Raw genomic sequence first — 18767 nt, 5'->3', positions numbered from 1 at the left:
TCAAATATTCACAACAAACCACTCACTAATGAACTCCACACCAAGAATTTTTCATAATAGTCCCTTGGTAAAATTTCAAAAGCAAATTTTTAGAAAACAGATCTATTGGCAGACAATTCTCAATCAGAAGAATGGTGAGATTAGATAAGTTATTAGCTATGAATTCAAGCAATAGATAATAGTAAATGCAAGTTTCTTTCTAAAGAAATAAAAATATTCTTCCTCTGCCTGAGCCTATATCAGAGTCCTAGTCCCATAGTATTACAGGAAAGAGTAAGAGATCAGCACGTCATAGTCAGAGGACACATGTCAAGACATGAATTTGGCCCATGATTTTTGCTTCTAATTGCCCTCCTTCTCCCTCCCCCCCCCCAAGTTGGGACAATTCTGCAGGTATTTATACCTTGCCTGTTTACGTCAGGAGATACGGTACAGAAATTAACTTGCTGGAAGAACCGATTAGGGTTTCTTCCAGCCAGGAGTTAACTACTGACCCAATTGCTACACAAACATTATGTACTAGGTTAAAACAAATCCTGGAACAGCCACGTTTTGTTTCGTTTCAGGTCACCGAGTCTTTCCCTCCAAGCTCCACATCAGCCCAGGGTTGCTTGAAACTCTGACAACCTGGCCTGAGATTTTGAAGTGTGAGTAACCAGAGATTTTTGCCTTCTTGTTTTAGTTCCATTATGAAAGTGTTGCATGGTACACAGATGGAGGTGGCAAGTGCTCATTTACAATAGCTTGATCTTTCATAAAAAGCATGTAAAATATGAAACCAATTATAAAACACTGGTGAATTTCATGTCTAATCAGTCTAAATGGAACTATTTTGCATTAAATTACATGAAAGATTGCTAGTCTTGTATGTCACGTTTTATATACTGTACAGGACAAGAGCCTGTATATATGGCCAACCTTCTACCAAATAGTGAAAAGTTAAGAATGCAGCATATATGAAATGAATACTCATTGGTACACAAGAAGGCAGATCTGGATATCTTTTCCTAGGGAAGCTCACTGCCAGTGTACCTCTGTGAAAGATCAGATTTTATTTAATCATCTCAAGACCAGCACCCCTCACCTTGCTTGTACGTGGCAGTGTCTGACCAAAGAGACTGTGCAGACGGAATGTAAACATGCTGGTTTCCTACAGAGGGCACTCATTATCACAGATGTGTTGGGTTAGGAGTCCATAAGACAGAGTGTTATTTGTTCAGGGAGTGGGTGAGAATGATAACTTTTGATTGGCTCAGAGTTGGTTTGTCAGTGCTGAGAAATGAAGGTCATGAGGTAACTATATCTGGAGTTATTTATAAACCAGGTGCTCGCTGCTGAGAACAGCAACATTTGATCAGTGACCCTTTTCATTGCACAACCCCCCCCAGAATGCATTGATCACCAGCAGTTAAACCTACATTCTTCACTAGCAGAACAGCCTCCTTTCAGGACCTTACCAGAGGGCTAAATGTGTGAGGCAGAACTTGTCTGACCCTACAGCAGCAATTCAATGGCATCAGTGATAAAAGCCAGAATCAGCTCTCTGTATCTAAAGCATCTTTCATCCGTATCCAAATGCTAAACTAGCACTAGTAACATTTTCTTTTTTAAACCCCACAGATGTCTTGCCCTCAGTTTAATTATTTCCTCAGGGGTTGTTTTTCTTCCTCTTCTCTAGACTTTTTTTTTAAACCACTTTCTAGAACTGTATTTTCTAAATGTGTGTTTTGAATTTACCTCTTGTGAAAGATGCCAGGCTTTGGAGACCTTGTACTAGGTTCTGAGTACTACCTGGGCCCCAATTGAGCAAAACGCTAAAGCATGCACTTATCCTTCAGGATGATTCTGCAAAGCACCAAAGCATACACTTAAGACTATTCATGGACTTAAATCCATTCCTATTCAGCAAAGCGCTTCACAATTAAAGTTATGCGCACAGTTAAGTCAATGGCACTTAAGCACATGCTTAGGGGCCAAACAACACAGCTGCACACTGCTAGAGCAAAGGGAAATTTTCATAAAAGTCTCTATCAGGCTAGCTGCCCTGACTCCTGGGAACTGGCTGCCTGAAATCCCAGCAGGCTGCCACAGAATGGCAAAATATCAGAACAAGACACTACGTTTTCGTTTTGTTCTTTCTTTTTCAGATTTCAGCTTTGGAGAATTTCAAAGTTTTGTTTTAATTCCAAATCAGAATGAAAATGTTTGAAGTCTCAAAATCATCCACAAAATGGAATGATCATTCTCCATTCAGCTCTATTCATTAGTCACTTCAAATTGCTGCAGCAGTAGAGGTGGAGCCAAGCTTTTACCTTTGTATGGGAAATCTTTGGATTTAGAATCGCCTGTGGTATTTCTACTTTTATATCTTGCCTTAGCTTTGGGGGATTTTTTTCCATGTCCTTTGGAAACTCCTCAATATTATATTCATAGAAAAATCCGCTAGGTTTTTCTATAACTGGTGTTTCTTATGACAGTATTGCCTGGGTTATACAATGGCAGTGAATTCTCAACACACTTATATCATCCAAATTGGTCAAGACTTAGGTGGCCATCTGGACAGCACACTAACAAGTTATTGCAACGGAACAAGAAAACCGGGCAAAACTCAAGTTTTAATTTTTCAGAGGTTCATGTAGATGTTTTCTTTGCGTTCAGTTGCAGTGAATGTGACATCTCAATGTGAAACTCTGTTGAAACAATCAAAACTCCACAAAGCAACTAAATTCCAATTCTTATTTCTTATCCTACTGCACCCTTTAGGTGTATAGGGCATCCACCAGTTTCTGACACTTATTTTGGTCTTGTACTGCTCTGTTCAGGCTTCTGAGTGTCATGTTGATGGATCTGGTTTCTTTCTGTATTATTCTGCATAATGTTTCTCTAGGTCGCCCCCTCTTTTTCTTTTTCCAGGTAGTGTCCATATTATCACTTGCTGGGAAAGTCATGTTGGTGGCATCCTTAAAGCATGACCTAAATATTTCCATCGTTGTCTTCTTACCATATTTGATTCTGTAGATTGGTGTGCTCTACCGAGGATTTCTGATGTTGTAATGAACTCTTTCTAATGAGCTCTGAAGATATTCCACAGGCATTTACTTTGGAATGAGTTGATCTTTTTATAATTTCTATTGTAGATTTGTGAGACTGCTCTATATAAAAGAACAGACATGATGCCAGTGTTAAAAATAAAATATTGTGTGTCTGTGCCAATCATACTACTTTTCCAAATCTTTTCAAGTATGTGAAAGTTGGTTGCTTTTTCGGGGAGGGGGGTGTTATCTAGCATGATGTCACCATCACCGCACCTCCCTCGGTAGGTAAAGTGACTTACTTCTTCTGGTGTTTCTTTATCCACTCTAATGATGCCCGTATACTTAGTCTTTCCCTTGTTGATGAACAAACCAACTTGTTTTGCTGTATCTGCCAAAAGCTTCCATTAAGTAATGTGTTGAACTAATCAGAACAAGGTCATCAGTAAAAATGAGGCCATCCAATGGCGCTTTATCACTTGTCCATACAAATTCCTTGGTTGCCTTCTGTGGTTACTTTCCTCATGGCATAGTTAATGACCAGTGCAAAGAATAGTGGGGACATAATTTACCCTTGCCTTACTCCAGTTGTCTCTGCAAACCATTTGCAGACATCACCATCGCTGACTGTACACTCAGCATCATCATGTAGATTCTTGATAATTCCAATTATTTTTGCCTGCACTATGCCATAATTCTCCAGAGACTGCCTTTGTGTATTCTGTCAAAAGACTTCTGGAAACCTATACAATTTATCACAAGAGGTGTTTTCCAACTCACACTTAGTCCTATAATATATCTGAGAGCAACAATATGGTCTGCACATGATTTCAGTGGTCGAAATCCTGCTTATTCCTCTCGAAGTTGAAGGGCTATTTGTTTCTTGATACGTTCAGGATGATGATGCACATGATTTTCCCCAGGCACTGAGAGTAATATGATTCCTCTCCAGTTACTGCAGATGGTAGGGTCAAGACCATGCATCAACAGGGCACAATTAAAAGACCCAAACACAAGAAGTGCTCTTCATCTTGAACTGAAGAACTGGTTTAGTGTTTTAATGGAGTTAAACTGAAGAAAACCACGACATTGATATTCTGCAGAAAAACAGAATGGGCTATCTAAAATGTACTAAGAAAGTTTTAATAAACACCACCACCATCTTAAAGGGAAGAATGGACTTTGGCAGTAATGGAAAAGAAGTATAAAGCAAAACTTCATGGATGCTAAGTCGTGAAGAGACAAACAAGTGGCAAGGAGAATACAGAGCTCTAGACAGTGGTAAAAAGGAGTGCTACAAGAGGCTGAGGATGCTAGCCAAAGAGGTGACTTTATAACCTTGTCTAATACAATTAAACAACTAACAGGAAACTTTAGCAATACTGGATCCCCTATTAAAAATGCAAATGGAAACTCTTAATACAGAAGAAGAACAAAAGAAAAGTTGGCAAACCATTTTCAGGCTGTTTTAAATAGACCAAGTCCTAGTCAACTACTACAAATACATGATGACCTAGCACTAGAGCTTGATATTGATTTAGGAAATATTAAGATGGAAAAAGTTAGAAAAACCATCAGTAAACTCAAAAATAGGAAAGCAATGAGTGAGGATAAAGCACATGATGAAATAGACCTCCAGACTTTCATTGTGTTTTTAGATAGAATATGGAAAGAAGTAAAGAATTCAACTCAGTGGAAGAGAAACCATATTGTATAACTGCTAAAGAAGGGTGACCTTACCAATTGCAACATGATTACAGTGCAAAACCATAAAATCAGCCCAGCTTTGTTAAAACAATTTGCAAACTTTCAGTGAACTTGATCTGAATTCCAGTGAATCCTGAAACTAGGCGAGTGGTTTCAGGTAGTACACAGCTTTTATTTATTAGTAGGTATAATAACTAGGCCTCTGATATTGCCCCCAATGCCCATGTGACGTGCCATTGAAGTCAACAGGGCTCTGGGCAGGCATTAGAGACACTCATCAAGATCCACTTGCAGTGTCAGGGTCTAAATATGGTAGCCGACTCAGATTTCATGGACTGTTAGTAATGTTTTCCTTCTGTGGTTTTATATGTAATCTCTTGGCCCTTCCTTAACTGAATTAAGGATATTGTTTTCGAAAGAAAATTTGTGGTTCAAACTTTTAAAATCAAGAATTGCAGCACAAAGCCTGTTATCTAACAGACATCAGAAACATGACTGCACTGGCTATGAAGATGTATCCCACTACATATTCTTGTCCGGCATATCCATAACTGCGATAGTAAGTACAGACTGAAAGCCTCAGTGTGTAAATGGGCATGCATGTCAATGCAAGGAAAAATAAAGATTTTCTTCTGTATTAAAAATCTCTTTATTAACTGCACACCTAATGCAAATAGCACAAGACATCCTTCCTGCCATCTGCTCCAACTTTGAGATCCTGGACTGTGTGGATAAATGTTGCAAGCTTTGGCTATCCTCCTACATGTCCTCATATGTGAAATGGTATTAATTGTCCCCATTGTCCCACTTTAGAAACGTACAGCAAACATGAGAGGTGAATTGAAAGGTGTTCACCTGCAGGTGCCAACCTCTGAGCTCTGGGTTGGATGTTCCTCCTGCAATAGCAACAGTACTACTGTCGGAAAGAGATCTCAGGGTGCATTTCCCCTGCACTTTTAATGTTAATGAGATTAACTAGTGTTGCAAGAGAGAGATTTATATAATAGCTATTATTCAGTAGATTTTCTCTCCCTCTTGTTTTCCTTCTTTCTGCCCTGCTCTCTGCTACACTTTATGATTTTTCCCTGTCCCACTTAATTTCCCCCTTTCACACTCATTGCTTCTTTTGCCATCCTCCTCCCACTCCTAAGCAGAATATCCACCACCAAACCAAGACAAAGCTGTGCTTTGAGTTCATTCCAAGCACAAAATATGGAACTCCATGGAAAACCCACAGTAAGATTCCCATCAACACCCATGAAGCAAGCCTGGCAATGGCCATGCAACTCTAGCACTAACACAGGTCTCCAAAACCAAAGAAAGGGCTGGGGGTAGCAGGAGCGGAAGGAAGATTAAGCAGGTCAATGGGCCTGCTAATTTTCAACTAAGGATGGGTCCAAGTACAACCAAAATCATAATGAAGGTCAGATCCCATCCCCAGCCTTGCAGCTGACCCTTATCTCTATTAGCCCTGGATCCTTATTTGTGTGAGCCCTAGATCCAAATATCCTTGAACTTTGTGTGTCCAGGCTTCCCCAGTTTGCAATTCAGGCTCCATCTCCACTTTTGACTAGTCTCCTGTTTGCCTTGGCTGTATTAAGACAGGGCCCTTTTCTTTCTGCTGAAAGATAAGGTACATTCAGCAAGTCTCTGTTTCTGACCATATTGCCTCATTGCAAAACTTGAGGCTATATCTATCTTAAAAAAAACAAAAAAACAAAACCCTTAAAATAAAAAAAGCTGGTTGTGGTGTTAACACTATGAAATGAGCTAAATCTTTGCCATTTTTAGCAATCCTCAGACTGAGAGAATCAGAGGAACTGAAAATATATGCTTCATCACCCCTAGGAAATTCTGCCATAATATTTTTGGTTGCATAAGCAAACTAAACTGGAAATCTGGAATCTGTTCAAGACCTTTTGATCAGGGAGCTTTGCAAGTGCAGAAAAGTAAAAACACAGACAGATGGGGATTAGAGTTGAGCATCAGGAGAATAATTTCCTCTTTTAATTTCAATTCTGCCAACATATAAAAAGCATTAACAATCCAGTTACATAACCCACATCATCAGAACCCCTCTATACAGAGCAGTAACGCTCAATGTAATCAAGCCATTGCATATTCTATGTTTGCTTCCCAGTGGTAGGCATCTTTTCACATGTGCAAATGAAATGCACTTTGAAAATCTGGACAGACAGATGGATCAAAACCAGAACCATTTATTCAAACCACTAGGAGCTTTGGGAGTTCAGATAAAATGGAAACTGGTTCCAAGCTATTGCTGGTTCTACAAAACCTGACTGACAATCTTTTGCAAACCCCAAGCCACCCCTGTTTTTGTCAGTCTCTACAATTAGATTATGTTATTGGAGGAGGAAGGTTAGGTTGATGAGTAAGCCTAAGTATTTTCATCAAGCACTTGCCATTTGTAAGAGTAGTCCTCAGTATATTTTGCATTATTCTACCACTGAGTATGATCTTTGAGACAAGCCAACACAATATTCAGAAGTTGGTAATAATGCCACAAATTTAGGACAGCCAGAGACTATGGATGATAGAACAGGCCAAGTTTTAATTCTTGCCCATGTGTCTCTTACCCTTATAGGGAATACTTTTCCAATCTAGTCATTGCCCTCATGCCCAAACCTATTGGTGAAGCAGTGAAGAACCCAGGTTTTGTCAGCTCAGAAAGCAAAGAGTCAAGTAGCTTCCTTCATCACCATTAAATTCCAGGATCAACTGACCTGGATGCAGTTGACTTCTTTTGAAGAAGTTTTGAGGAACGGCTGATAGGACACCTGCATTGGGAACCATTTCCAATAGGGAATGGCCACCTTAGGCAATCAGCTCACTATATCGTTAGGCCACATCTGCTAAGTCGCTGATTTTTTGTGTGTGCAGATTTTGCTTTTACTCAGACTTCACTGTAGTTATGTGTACTCAGCTGTTCAGGTGGGGGAAGGGAAGAGGACTGGGCTTTCTCAGTCCATTTCAGTTAATTCAAATAGCAAGGTTTTCAGTTTCTTGGTTTTGTTTTTATAAGCAAAGTCTCAGAGTAACCTTAGTAAAGCCTTTGCAGAGCTGTTCTAAAACCAACATAGCTGCCCAGGGGACGATTTCCCCTGTCGCGGAATCCCAGATTGGCACAGGCCAAAATATTGTGACTAGTGATGTTGGGTGCCCAACCTGTGAGACCTTAAAAGGGGCCAGATTTACAGAAAGAACTGAGCACCCACTTTTGCAAATGAAGCTCTTTTTAAGGTGTCTCATGTTGGATATTCAGGAATGGAGGTGTTTAAAATCACTAGTCACTTTCTAAAATATTGGCTCCAGGGTTTAGTCCAATGTTGTATTTAAATGTTCCAAGGGGTAGTGCTTTCATTACTTATTTTTGGAGATGTTTCACTGTCTTAGGGGAGTTTTTTCGTAGCAGTCAACCTAAACAATTTAAATTTCTTCCCATCACCAATACTCAAACTCCTTGTGCCTCCTTAAGTAATAATCCTCCCTCTTCTATGTTTCCACACTGCAGATATGTTCCTCATCCCCTGCTGTTGCTTAGCCAAGCTATACATATTTAGCTCTTTTAATCTTTCCTCATAGGTCAATCCTTTCAGCCGCCCTCATTTTTGTTGCTCCACAATGAAATCAACAGAGATTAGTATTTTAATCTCAATTTTCCCATTCAAAAAACAGGAACTTTATAAATTGAATATCTTGCTGAGTTTTGTATAGTAACATTTTAAAAAAACATTTAGATTTTTTCCTCTCTCTAGTCTGTATCCCCTCCTCCCCCTAATTTTTCCTACTCAATGTTTATTCCCTCTGTGGCCCCATCTAGAAACTGCATTTGTTGTTCTAGTTTTAATAGGGTTACCATATTTCCTCTTTTTCCCGGACATGTCCGGCTTTTCGGCAGTCAAACCCCCATCCGGGGGGAATTGCCAAAAAGCCGAACATGTCCGGGAAAATGGCGGCTCTGCTCCTCCCCTGACTCTTCGGCTCTGTTTAAGAGCCGAGCTGCCCGAGCGCTATGGACTTCAGGCAGCCCCCTTGCCTCCGGACCCCAGCCGCCGGCCGGGCACTTCCCCTCCCGGGCTCCGGCGGCGCAGGGTCCGGAGGCACGGGGGCTGCCCGAAGCCGGTAGCGCTCGGGCAGCCTGGCTCTTAAACAGAGCCGAAGAGTCGGGGAGGAGCAGAGCTGCCGTGGCTGGAGGCTCTGCTCCTCTTCGGCTCTGTTTAAGAGCCGGGCTACCCGAGCGCTACCGGCTTCGGGCAGCCCCAGTGCCTCCAGACCCTGCGCCCCCAGCCGGGCACTTCCCCTCCCAGGCTCCGGCGGCGCAGGGTCCGGAGGCACGGGGGCTGCCCGAAGCCGGTAGCGCTCGGGCAGCCCGACTCTGTTTAAGAGCCGTGCAGCCCCTCGTGCCTCCGGACCCTGCGCCGCCGGAGCCCGGGAGGGGAAGTGCCCGGAGCCCGGGAGGGGGCGCAGGGTCCGGAGGCATAGGGGCTGCCCAAAGCCCAAGCGCTACCGGCTTCACGGTTTGCCGGGCAGCCTCCAGACCCTGCGCCCCCGGCTGGGCGCTTCCCCTCCCGGGCTCCAGCTGCACTGGGGAAGCGCCGGCCGGGGGCGCAGGGTCTGGGGGCTGTCCGGCAAACCCTGAAGCCGGTAGCGCTGGGACAGCCCTTTCCCCGTGGCTGGGAATGGGAGGGAGGAGGGGCGGAGTTAGGGTGGGGAAGGGGCGGAGTTGGGGCGGGGGTAGGGGTGGGGAAATGGGCGGGGCCAGTGCCCGTGGAGGGTCCTCTTTTTTTATTTATTAGATATGGTAACCCTAGTTTTAAACCATGCTTAAATACAGTTTAGCTAGTTAGCATGGACAGAGTTAAAACTACGAGGAGTCCTTGTGGCACCTTAGAGACTAACAAATTTATTTGGGCATAAGCTTTTGCCCAGATAAATTTGTTAGTCTCTAAGGTGCCACAAGGACTCCTCGTTGTTTTTGCTGATACAAACTAACACGGCTACCACTCTGAAACCTGTCACCATACAAGAGTTAAAACTGTATACGGTTTAAGTAGTTTTGGGCCTATCCACACTGGGCAGCAGCAGATATAGCCTGAACCAGTTTTAAACCAGGTTCATCAGACAGTTCCTGGCCCAGTGCAGACTGGGGGTTTGGGACAGTACCATATAGGCATTAAGGCAAAAGAGTTAGTACCATAAGGGCTACCAGTAGTTCCCTCACGTGTGCAAACAAGAACTTATTCTTACCTTGTTTTCTGCTAAGCAGGACAGCATTCAGTTGCTTCTATTTTCCTTCCAGTTAGCATCCCTTTTCTCCCAAGCTCCCAGTTGTAAAATGAAGCCAGTGAGCGCAGCCTAAGAATTACTGTTAACAATCACTAAACTCATAACCACTGTTTAAATTACAGGGGGGAGGAGGTGCTTAGAGGCCAGGCCCCCTTATTACTTTTAAGGGCTACCTCACTTCTGTCTCATGGACCTCTTACTTCTGGTTACTGTTTAAGTTAAAGCAAGACACTTGACATTCAGCCTCCCCCAACACTTCTTCCCATAATTCAAGCACTGCTCATAATCCTTTCACCTTCCCCTTGTCCCAATCAGACTCCTGCTGTACTGGTAAAATACAGCTTCCTAAGCCTTGCCTGGGCCCAAGTTGAGGGAGTTACAAACAGCACAGGTTGCTTGAGTTAGCACTAATGAGCCTCACAGTTGCCAGTTATTGTTTGTTTAGTGACTGCCCTGGGTCACAGAAGCCTAGGATAGAAGGGGCTGCTAGTTTAAAAAAACAACAATGCATCCCCAGAGTTAGAGATACTGATTTCTAAGCAGGTGATGCCTGTCCCTAATATACCAGCTTCATTTGATGTACATGTGCTGTGGCAAGGAGGCCAGTTCCAGTCTCACGCTTCCTTTGCACTCTCGCTCCTGCTTCCCCACAACCCATCTGAATTATTCCCATTCTCTCTCCTCACCAAGGCTGGGTCTACACTACCCGCCTGAATCGACCTCTCGGGGATCGAATTATCGCGTCCCGTTGGGACGCGACAATCGATCCCCGAATCGACGCTCTTACTCCACCAGCGGAGGTGGGAGTAAGCGCTGTCGACGGGAAGCTGCAGAGGTCGATTTTGCCGCCGTCCTCACAGCTGGGTAAGTCGGCTGCGATACGTCGAATTCAGCTACGCTATTCGCATAGCTGAATTTGCGTATCTTAAATCGACCCCCCCCCCCCCCCCGTAGTGTAGATGTAGCCCTAGTGTAGTTTCCTCTTCTCTCTCCAGAGCCGACATGAATTACAGCCCTTGGTACATGTACTGGTAACATGAGGGGCTGCATGACTGTAATCTTGGAGGGTACTGTTTGTACAAGCAGCATCTTGCTTGTAAAAGTCCTTTCCCCTCATGATCCTTCCCTCCATGCCTCTCTCTAGCAGTCCTGGTTCACCACCTAGGCCTTTTCTATACAACTCACATTCTTGGTCGCATGCCTGGCCTTCACATTCCTCATCCCTGTATCCCAGCTCACACTCCTAGTCCTCCTCACCACCCCAATTTATACTCCTGGTCATGCCCTCAGGAATTGCCCCCTTCTCTCTCAAACTCCTGGCCTCTCCACAGACTCCTGACTAAGCGCTTCAGCTAATCACTTTCCAACGTGCTTCCTCACACTGCTGCACAGACTCCGCTGTGGAGGGAGTAAGCTGCTCGGTGAGGCCTCCTCAGTCTGTGCATAGTGCCTCCCAGCAAGGGCATAGCAGGAAGTGCTGCAGTAGCTGGTGCTATCCTTCTTTGCAACCTGCTTTCCTGGCAGCATGGCTCACCAGGCCTTGGTCAGTGGCAGAGGGTGAGTAGATGGGAGAAGGACACAGTAGGTGGGAGGATGGGGAGGATGTTCAGTTTTGTCTCTTCCCCCACCCCAAATATTTTTCTAGTAGAGTTGTGGGGAAGACAGTACTGGAGAGAAGGAAAGATGGAGGGGTGGGGGAATATAGCCCATAACCACTTCAAAACCATGCTCTGCACCTGAGAGACCTTGAAGTCCCAGTTCCGTGAAGGCTGTGCCCACACAGACCCTTACTCCTACGCAGAGCCCCATCAGCTTCCTAGTGAATGGCCTATGTGTGGATCCCTAGGATCGGGGGCCTAGTCCAGAGTGTGATATTTTTTTTTCCTTTTTTTAAAGAGTTCTGATATGTGGTGCGCCGGCAAGCCGTGGGAGTCAAACCAACCTTAAGCGGTGTTTGAAACCAGTTCAGTTAGTACTGTTTTAGCCCCACTGTACACAAGGCCTGTGATGGAGACTCTGGCCCTTCCCCTTCTTTAATCGTATGTAAATGTGGTTTCCACAAGAGTGAGGGATACAGTTATTTTATTTATTATTTTCTATGGACAGTTAGTAATAAAAATGTTTTTTTTATGTAATACCCACCATTAACACACTGCCAGCTAAAATACCCCCAGCCACCAGCAACTAAGATTTTCTCTACCCCGATCCCTCAGGAAAAGCCTAGTTTAATGGGTGGGCGTTTGCAGTGTGGCAAAATTTGGACCTCGGTGGGAAAGCAAATTCTAGAGTTCAGGGCTCTCCACTATCTCCAGCCCCAAGTTGTAGCTGTCCAATGTGGCTGTCCGTTCCAGCTCCAAAGCTGACCTCCACTGTTGCAGTATAACAAGGAGAGAGCCAGATTCTCAGATAAACAGGGACCCAACATACAAAAGAGTATTGCATAAGGCTTAAAGTCTAATTCTGCTCTTAGTGAAGTCGATGGCAAAACTCCCATAAGTGTGGGCACAGTTCCTATTGACCGCTCTGCCAAGGCTTCTCAATCCTAACCTGCATCTCTCCTATTACAGTTCCAAACCTATCTTTAGCTGAGACTGACAGCTGAGCTAAATTGTTCCATTATGCAGTGACTTTGTAATGAGGGAAAATATATTGTGAAGGGACCACTTTCTAGATGAGATGGTAGTTAAGTCTTCATGACCAGTTCAATCATTGACTTCTCAGCTGAGGCTTCTGACTAGGGCATAATTGCAGGGGTGATTTTTTTCTTCTTTTTTTCTTTTTGTTTGTGATGCGCATATTTATTGATTATGAAGCACATTGCTTATTTCGCTGCTTGCTTATTTCATGTAAGCTGCCATTATGGAGAAAAATGTTCCAGTCACTACTGAATTCAGGCAGATTTGAACCAGTGACTTGGATGTGAAAAGTTGAGACTCTAGTGTTCTATGCTCTACTTTCTCCCACCCCTGCGATAATGATGTAACACAGCGCTTGTGTGCTGATTTACATGATCAAAGTGCTTCAAAACATCAATCTTGAGCCATAACAATAGGACCATCACAATTACATTTATGGAATAGGACATACTTTTAAAATACATCAGATGAATTCCAACCCACGCTTTGGAGCATTAAGACAAGCTCTTAAAAACTGAGATTCTGTCTGCTTTGTATGGACATTAAAGATCTATGGCACTTTTTTTAAGTTGAGAAGTTTGCCACAGCTAAAATTTCCCTGACCACTCCCCACCGTTATGCAGCATGCCATGTGCCAATTGTCCATCTGGCTGCTATTCTCCACCCCAGGAATAGATGAATTTGAGTGCTGCATGAATTGATTCCTGAATGTCTTTTGTAAAATGCTTTGAGAATCCTTCTAGATAATTTCAGTGTGAGACATTACTATGAAGGTACAGCTACAAAAGCAATGGCATGAGGGCCAGGATCGTGAAAGAGATGGAAAAGGTTTTCAGCAAAACAAGCTTTTAGAGTTTCTCTCTAAAAATACTCTGAAAGGGGTCAAAGGTTCATTGTATGTTGGAAAGCACGTGAATGCTGTGTGTACACCATAGGCGGTAATTAGATCATCTTTCTAAATTATGTTATCAGGAAACGTCTGATGTATGGGTCTAAAATACTCTAGATTATACTCTGAGAATAGAATGTTCTCTGCATAAAGAGTGAGCTTGTATTAAATCAATGAGAATGTACTCAGAAACATCAATTAAAGTTAATAGGATTCTTTACCACAGCACCAGGAAGCTGGAATAGTTTAAAATACTTAAGTCTCCTAACCCTCTTTGCTTCCCTAGGAAACTTAAAAAAAAAAACCAAATGGGAAAATTGGGTCCCAGGTGTCTCAAGATGAGCAGCTTAAACATTCCACCTTTCCAAAATGAGCAGACACTTTTGACTAGAAGGTCACAAAACAAATCCATGACAGAGCTGGGAATAGAATCAAGGTCTTCAGATTCCCAATCCTGTGCCTTACCCACTGCACTCAGATACAGAAATGGCACAATTCTGGGTACTTTGAATGTGATTAGTGGCTATCTGTAGTACTAGCCAGTGGAGTTCATATTTAAATGCCATTCAAACAATTATCTGTTGGGTCCAATGGTTGCTCTACTGTTGGGGCATTTGGGACACTAACCTTAGTTTACCTTCATTATAATTTCATGCACCATTCAGAGAGGTTAATTCAGCTGCAAAATTTGGATCTGGATCTAATTTGGAACTGCCCCTAAGCTCAAGGCAGTTCATATCAGAGTGTTTTGATTCAGGCCCCGCTCTAATCTCCAAGTTGCTCAGATAGCATGGTGATGAGCTTGTGATAGTTGGATAGCAAATCCCCTCCTGGATACTTGGTAGAGAAAGGGCCCTCTGTAGAATTAATAAGCTTTTTCAGCTGAGCTAATTATTCAGCGGCTGGTATTTCTCATTCTCTGTATTATACAGGACAGCAGATTCCATTCACAACTCATACACCAAATAGCTTTAGGGCCTTCAGTTTTAGTGGTTTGTTTTATTAATATTTGTTTTTTAAAATGCTTTTTCTCTTCAGGCAAAACCTGCTCTCTTTTCGTCACAATCCCTGTAATGAATTGAGGTATACAAAGCTGGTCATACAATACGTAGCAGCAGCGCGGAGAAAGACTCTTAGGGAAGAGTTTCCATAGAAACACTGACGTCCTGCCCTGCTAACAGGACATCGAGTTCCTTGAACGGGAGGTACGTTTTTTTTTAAAGGCGCAGTTAGATGGCAGAAAGCCAACCGAGCAGAGCTATGATTGCTTCTCCCAGCAGAATAGGATTTGTAGTTGGGGAAAAAAGAAGCTACCCTTGTATTATAAAATTTATGCTTTGATGACTAAATGATACAATATGTATCATGGTAAATAATTAAACTGCTGACCATACAGTGATCAATAGAGAGAGCCAGAAAATGTTAAAATGGTATTTGAGGCTGTGAAATAATGCTTCTAAAACCCAGTCAGATTGTCACAAATTCCATCCCTAGGTGCCTTAAATTCAGCACAAACCCACATGATGCAGACAAAAAGGCTCCAAGGGGCATCCAAGGTTGCACCTCAATGGTACAGCCTCCCTGGTTGGCCTTGGATTGAGACAAACGTTTTGCTAATGCTCTAGTTCGCTATTTTAAATAGCGTCATGCTTACCTGGCTAAATAATGGCAGAGCAGCTGTGTCTGGAATAGATAGTTTCTAAGAGGGGAAGCACAGTCAAAGGAAATATTTGTATTAGCAGGGTCAGAAATCATTCAAAATAAAACTGCATTATGCAAAAAATCCACCACTGAAAGCTTTCTGGCAGGTTTGTTCATGCTAATGAGCTATTTTGGTACAGAGAAAGACACACAGATAATCTTGATAAATCTGACAAATATAAAGTTCTCAGAAAATATGGCCTGGTGTCTGCAGTAGTGACCTGATCGAAAGCTCATTGAAGTCAATGGGAGTCTTTCCATTGGCTTCAGGGGACTTTTGCTCAGGCCCTGGGAGATAACATGCCTGATCCCCAGTCTGAGAAAGAGAGCAGCCATCTGAGTGAATATCCTTTGGCCTCAGCATTATTAACTTCCTCAGGCTATTTTTGCTTAAACCTGGATAGCTTTATCAGAATTCAGAGAACTATCAGATGCAGTAAAACACATCTCTGTTCAGATTCTTATACTTGCCTGACTCCAGAATATCTGAGCACTCATGATGAGTTATACAATGTGAAGAATATCTGTCATTTACAGTTCTGTCTCCATTCCTCTCCACAGGATGATATACTGCTTGCGTGTCTTTTTGTTAAAGGTGATGTTCTATGCAGGGCCGGTGAGTTATATGGGCCCGTGGTGCCTGGGCTCCTGCAAACTCAGGGCCCAGCTCCACCAATGTTCGGGGCTGGGTCTCTCCCCGGCCCAACCTGCTGCCCCCGCATGTCTCCCCCAGAGCATCCCCAGCCCCGCATGCCTCCCCCAGGCAGCGGGTGGCTGCTCCCTGCAGCTCTGCACTGTGCTCCCTCGCTGGCCGCTTCGGGTTACAAGGGAGCGGTGCCAGGGGCAGGCTGAGGTGGCTGAGGGAGCCCCCCGGCAGGCAACTCCGAGTTGACTCCGAAGGGGCGGGGGGTGGGGGGGCTTATCCTGGCTGGACCTCCTGAGCAGCAGCCTGGGGAGAGCTTGGGTGAGTGTTGTGCCAGGGGAGCCGGGGAGGGGCCCCCTCTCCCCCAGAGCTCACTGCTGCTGTGAGGAGAGGGCTGGGGGAGTCTTCTCTGGCCCCCAGTGCTGGGGCAATCTGCCTGCTGCACTCCAAACTCCTCATCCCTGGCCCAGCCCCATGCCCTGCATCCCCTCCTGCATCCCAACCCTGGCCCGGCCCAGAGCCCGCACCAAGCACCCAAACCCCCTCCTGCACCCAGCACCCCAAACCCCCTCCCACACCCCCTCCTGCACCCCAACCCCCTGTCCCAGCCCAGAGCCCACACCCAGCACCCAAACTCCCTCCCAAAGCCTGCACCCTGCACCCCAACCTCCTACCCTAGCCCAGAGCCTGCACCCAGCACCCAAACTCCCTCTCAGAGCCCGCACCCCTCGTGCATCCAAACTTCCTCCCAGAGCCTTAGGCAGGTGGGGGGGGGAGGGAGGAGGGAGGGACTTGGACCCGTTCTGGGCACCACCAAAAATTATACAAACCTGTCACTCCTGGTTCTGTGCAGTATGCATTTTTATTTGTGAAGACAAGGTGGAGGAAGGGTCTTTTGCATTTGGACTGGAAAGTGTTGAGGTCGTTTCTACCTCCTGCAGAAGTGATTCCACGGTTTGGACCAGCCCCAATAATGTTCTGTTTCCTGTGCAAACCAAGTCCATATTATTCAAAAATATTTAGTAATTTTGGATGCCTCAGTTCTTGGGCACTCAACTTGAGACACCTTGATTATTCACCTTGATGATTATCAGAAAGTGATGAGCATCCACAACTCCATCAGAAGTTAATGGGAGCTACAAGTGCTTGGTATCTCTGAAAATTAGGCCCAAATTGTCTCAAGTTAGGCATTCAAAATCAGAGGCCACTTTTGAAAATCTTAGCCTCTATAGCTTTGTACTTGTCATGAGATGGACCAAGCCCATTGTCTGCAGCTCCTGTAGAGTATGGTTTTTGCATTATTATTGTAGCTACTTCAAACTGTATGGTGAAAATAAAATTGCAAACCACTTCAGAACCCTAGGTTTGTGACAATATTTGAAACTCCTGTTAGAGAATTATAGGAAAGGCTCCCATTGACTTCAGTGGGATCAGTCCCTGTCTACAGGAGGTAGAACTGCTCTATTTGCATGATGGTTGCATAGGGCTTGTTTTAATAAAACCTGTTCAACAAGGGGTACTGCAGAAATGGACACACAAAGAAGGACCAGCAGCAGGTATGTGTCTGAGTTCTGGCAAAACATACCTATTGGCCCAAAAAGGTGATGATAGTAAATATTTCCAAGGGAAAGGTAAGAGAAAGAATCATATTAGATAATAGACAAGACTGCCAAACCTCCTCATAGCAGCTGAACTGTAAATGTTTCTCTATACATTAAAAGAAGGACTTATAAATAATTAAGATAACATGGAAGAGTCACTTTACTTAGAGAAACTTCTCTTCTAAGAAGCCAGAGGGATCTGAGGGCTAATTACACTATATGTTAGATTTTATGTCAGTTTCGAAGGTGTTCATATATACCAGCGTGACAAGTGCAGTTTAAATACCTAGACAGATAAGATGCATGCACACCATGAAGGGCAATACACTCAGACCTAGGAACGCACTCTCCCACAAAAACAAAACAACTGAGTCATGGGTGGAGGCTAAAGGAAACACCTTGAATTGCGATCTCATAAACTAGGTAGTCAGGTGTGGCCAGTATTTGGTTGGTTGCCCCAGGGTGGTGTAGAAAGTCCTGATGACTAGTTAATAGGTGGTACTCTTCCTTCTAAGAACTTGTCTATGCACACACTGTTTTAACTATCTTGGTTTAGAAACTTAATACTGTTAAAGCGGGACAACTCCCTGGTGTGAATGCCTTTATACCAGTGGTGGGCAACCTGCAGCCCGTGGGCCGCACGCGGCCCATTAAGGTAATCCGCTGGCAGGCCACAAGACATTTTGTTTATATTGACAGTCTGCAGGCACGGCCCCCCCGCAACCTCCAGTGGCCGTGGTTCACTGTTCCTGGCCAATGGGAGCTGCAGGAAACTGTGGTCAGCACGTCCCAGTGGCCCGCCACTTCCCGCAGCTCCCATTGGCCAAGAATGGCGAACTGTGGCCACTGGGAGCTGCGGGAGGCCGTGCCTGCAGATGGTCAATGTAAACAAAATGTCTCACGGACCGCCAGCGGATTACCCTGATGGGCCGCGTGCGGCCCGTGAGCTGCAGGTTGCCCACCACTGCTTTATACCAATATAAACAGTTTGGTTACTAATCTAGGGCCCCAACTCCGCAAAGCACTTAATCTCATGCTTAAATGTAATTGAAGCCAATGGGATTTAATGCATATACTTAAAGTTAAGCATGTGTTTAAGTGCTTTGCTTAATTGGGGCCTAAAGCCAGATGTGAAAACTCACCAGAGACTGGCAGCATTGCTCAGGGCCAGCTCCTTTTTCTTTGTTTTTATTGGGAAGTGCTGCTTCATAAAACCCAAAATGGTAAAGCACCAGAATAGGCATGAGAATG

At 44.2% G+C, this 18767-nt stretch overlaps 1 long non-coding RNA gene across 1 annotated transcript in view; it reads left to right on the top strand.

The window, feature by feature from the left end:
* Positions 1-555: 555 nt before the first annotated feature.
* The window catches only part of LOC101952980 (uncharacterized), a 44938-nt gene continuing 26726 nt past the window's right edge, over positions 556-18767 (top strand). Inside the window, exons 1-3 of the long non-coding RNA XR_010591767.1 lie at positions 556-647; positions 14610-14776; positions 15834-15888. This is a non-coding gene — a long non-coding RNA (uncharacterized LOC101952980). The remainder of the gene's footprint in view (positions 648-14609; positions 14777-15833; positions 15889-18767) is intronic.

Source organism: Chrysemys picta, chromosome 12 (assembly GCF_011386835.1).
Source record: "Chrysemys picta bellii isolate R12L10 chromosome 12, ASM1138683v2, whole genome shotgun sequence".
Taxonomy (NCBI): Eukaryota; Metazoa; Chordata; order Testudines; family Emydidae; genus Chrysemys; species Chrysemys picta.
This window is presented reverse-complemented; position numbering and strand designations above follow the sequence as displayed.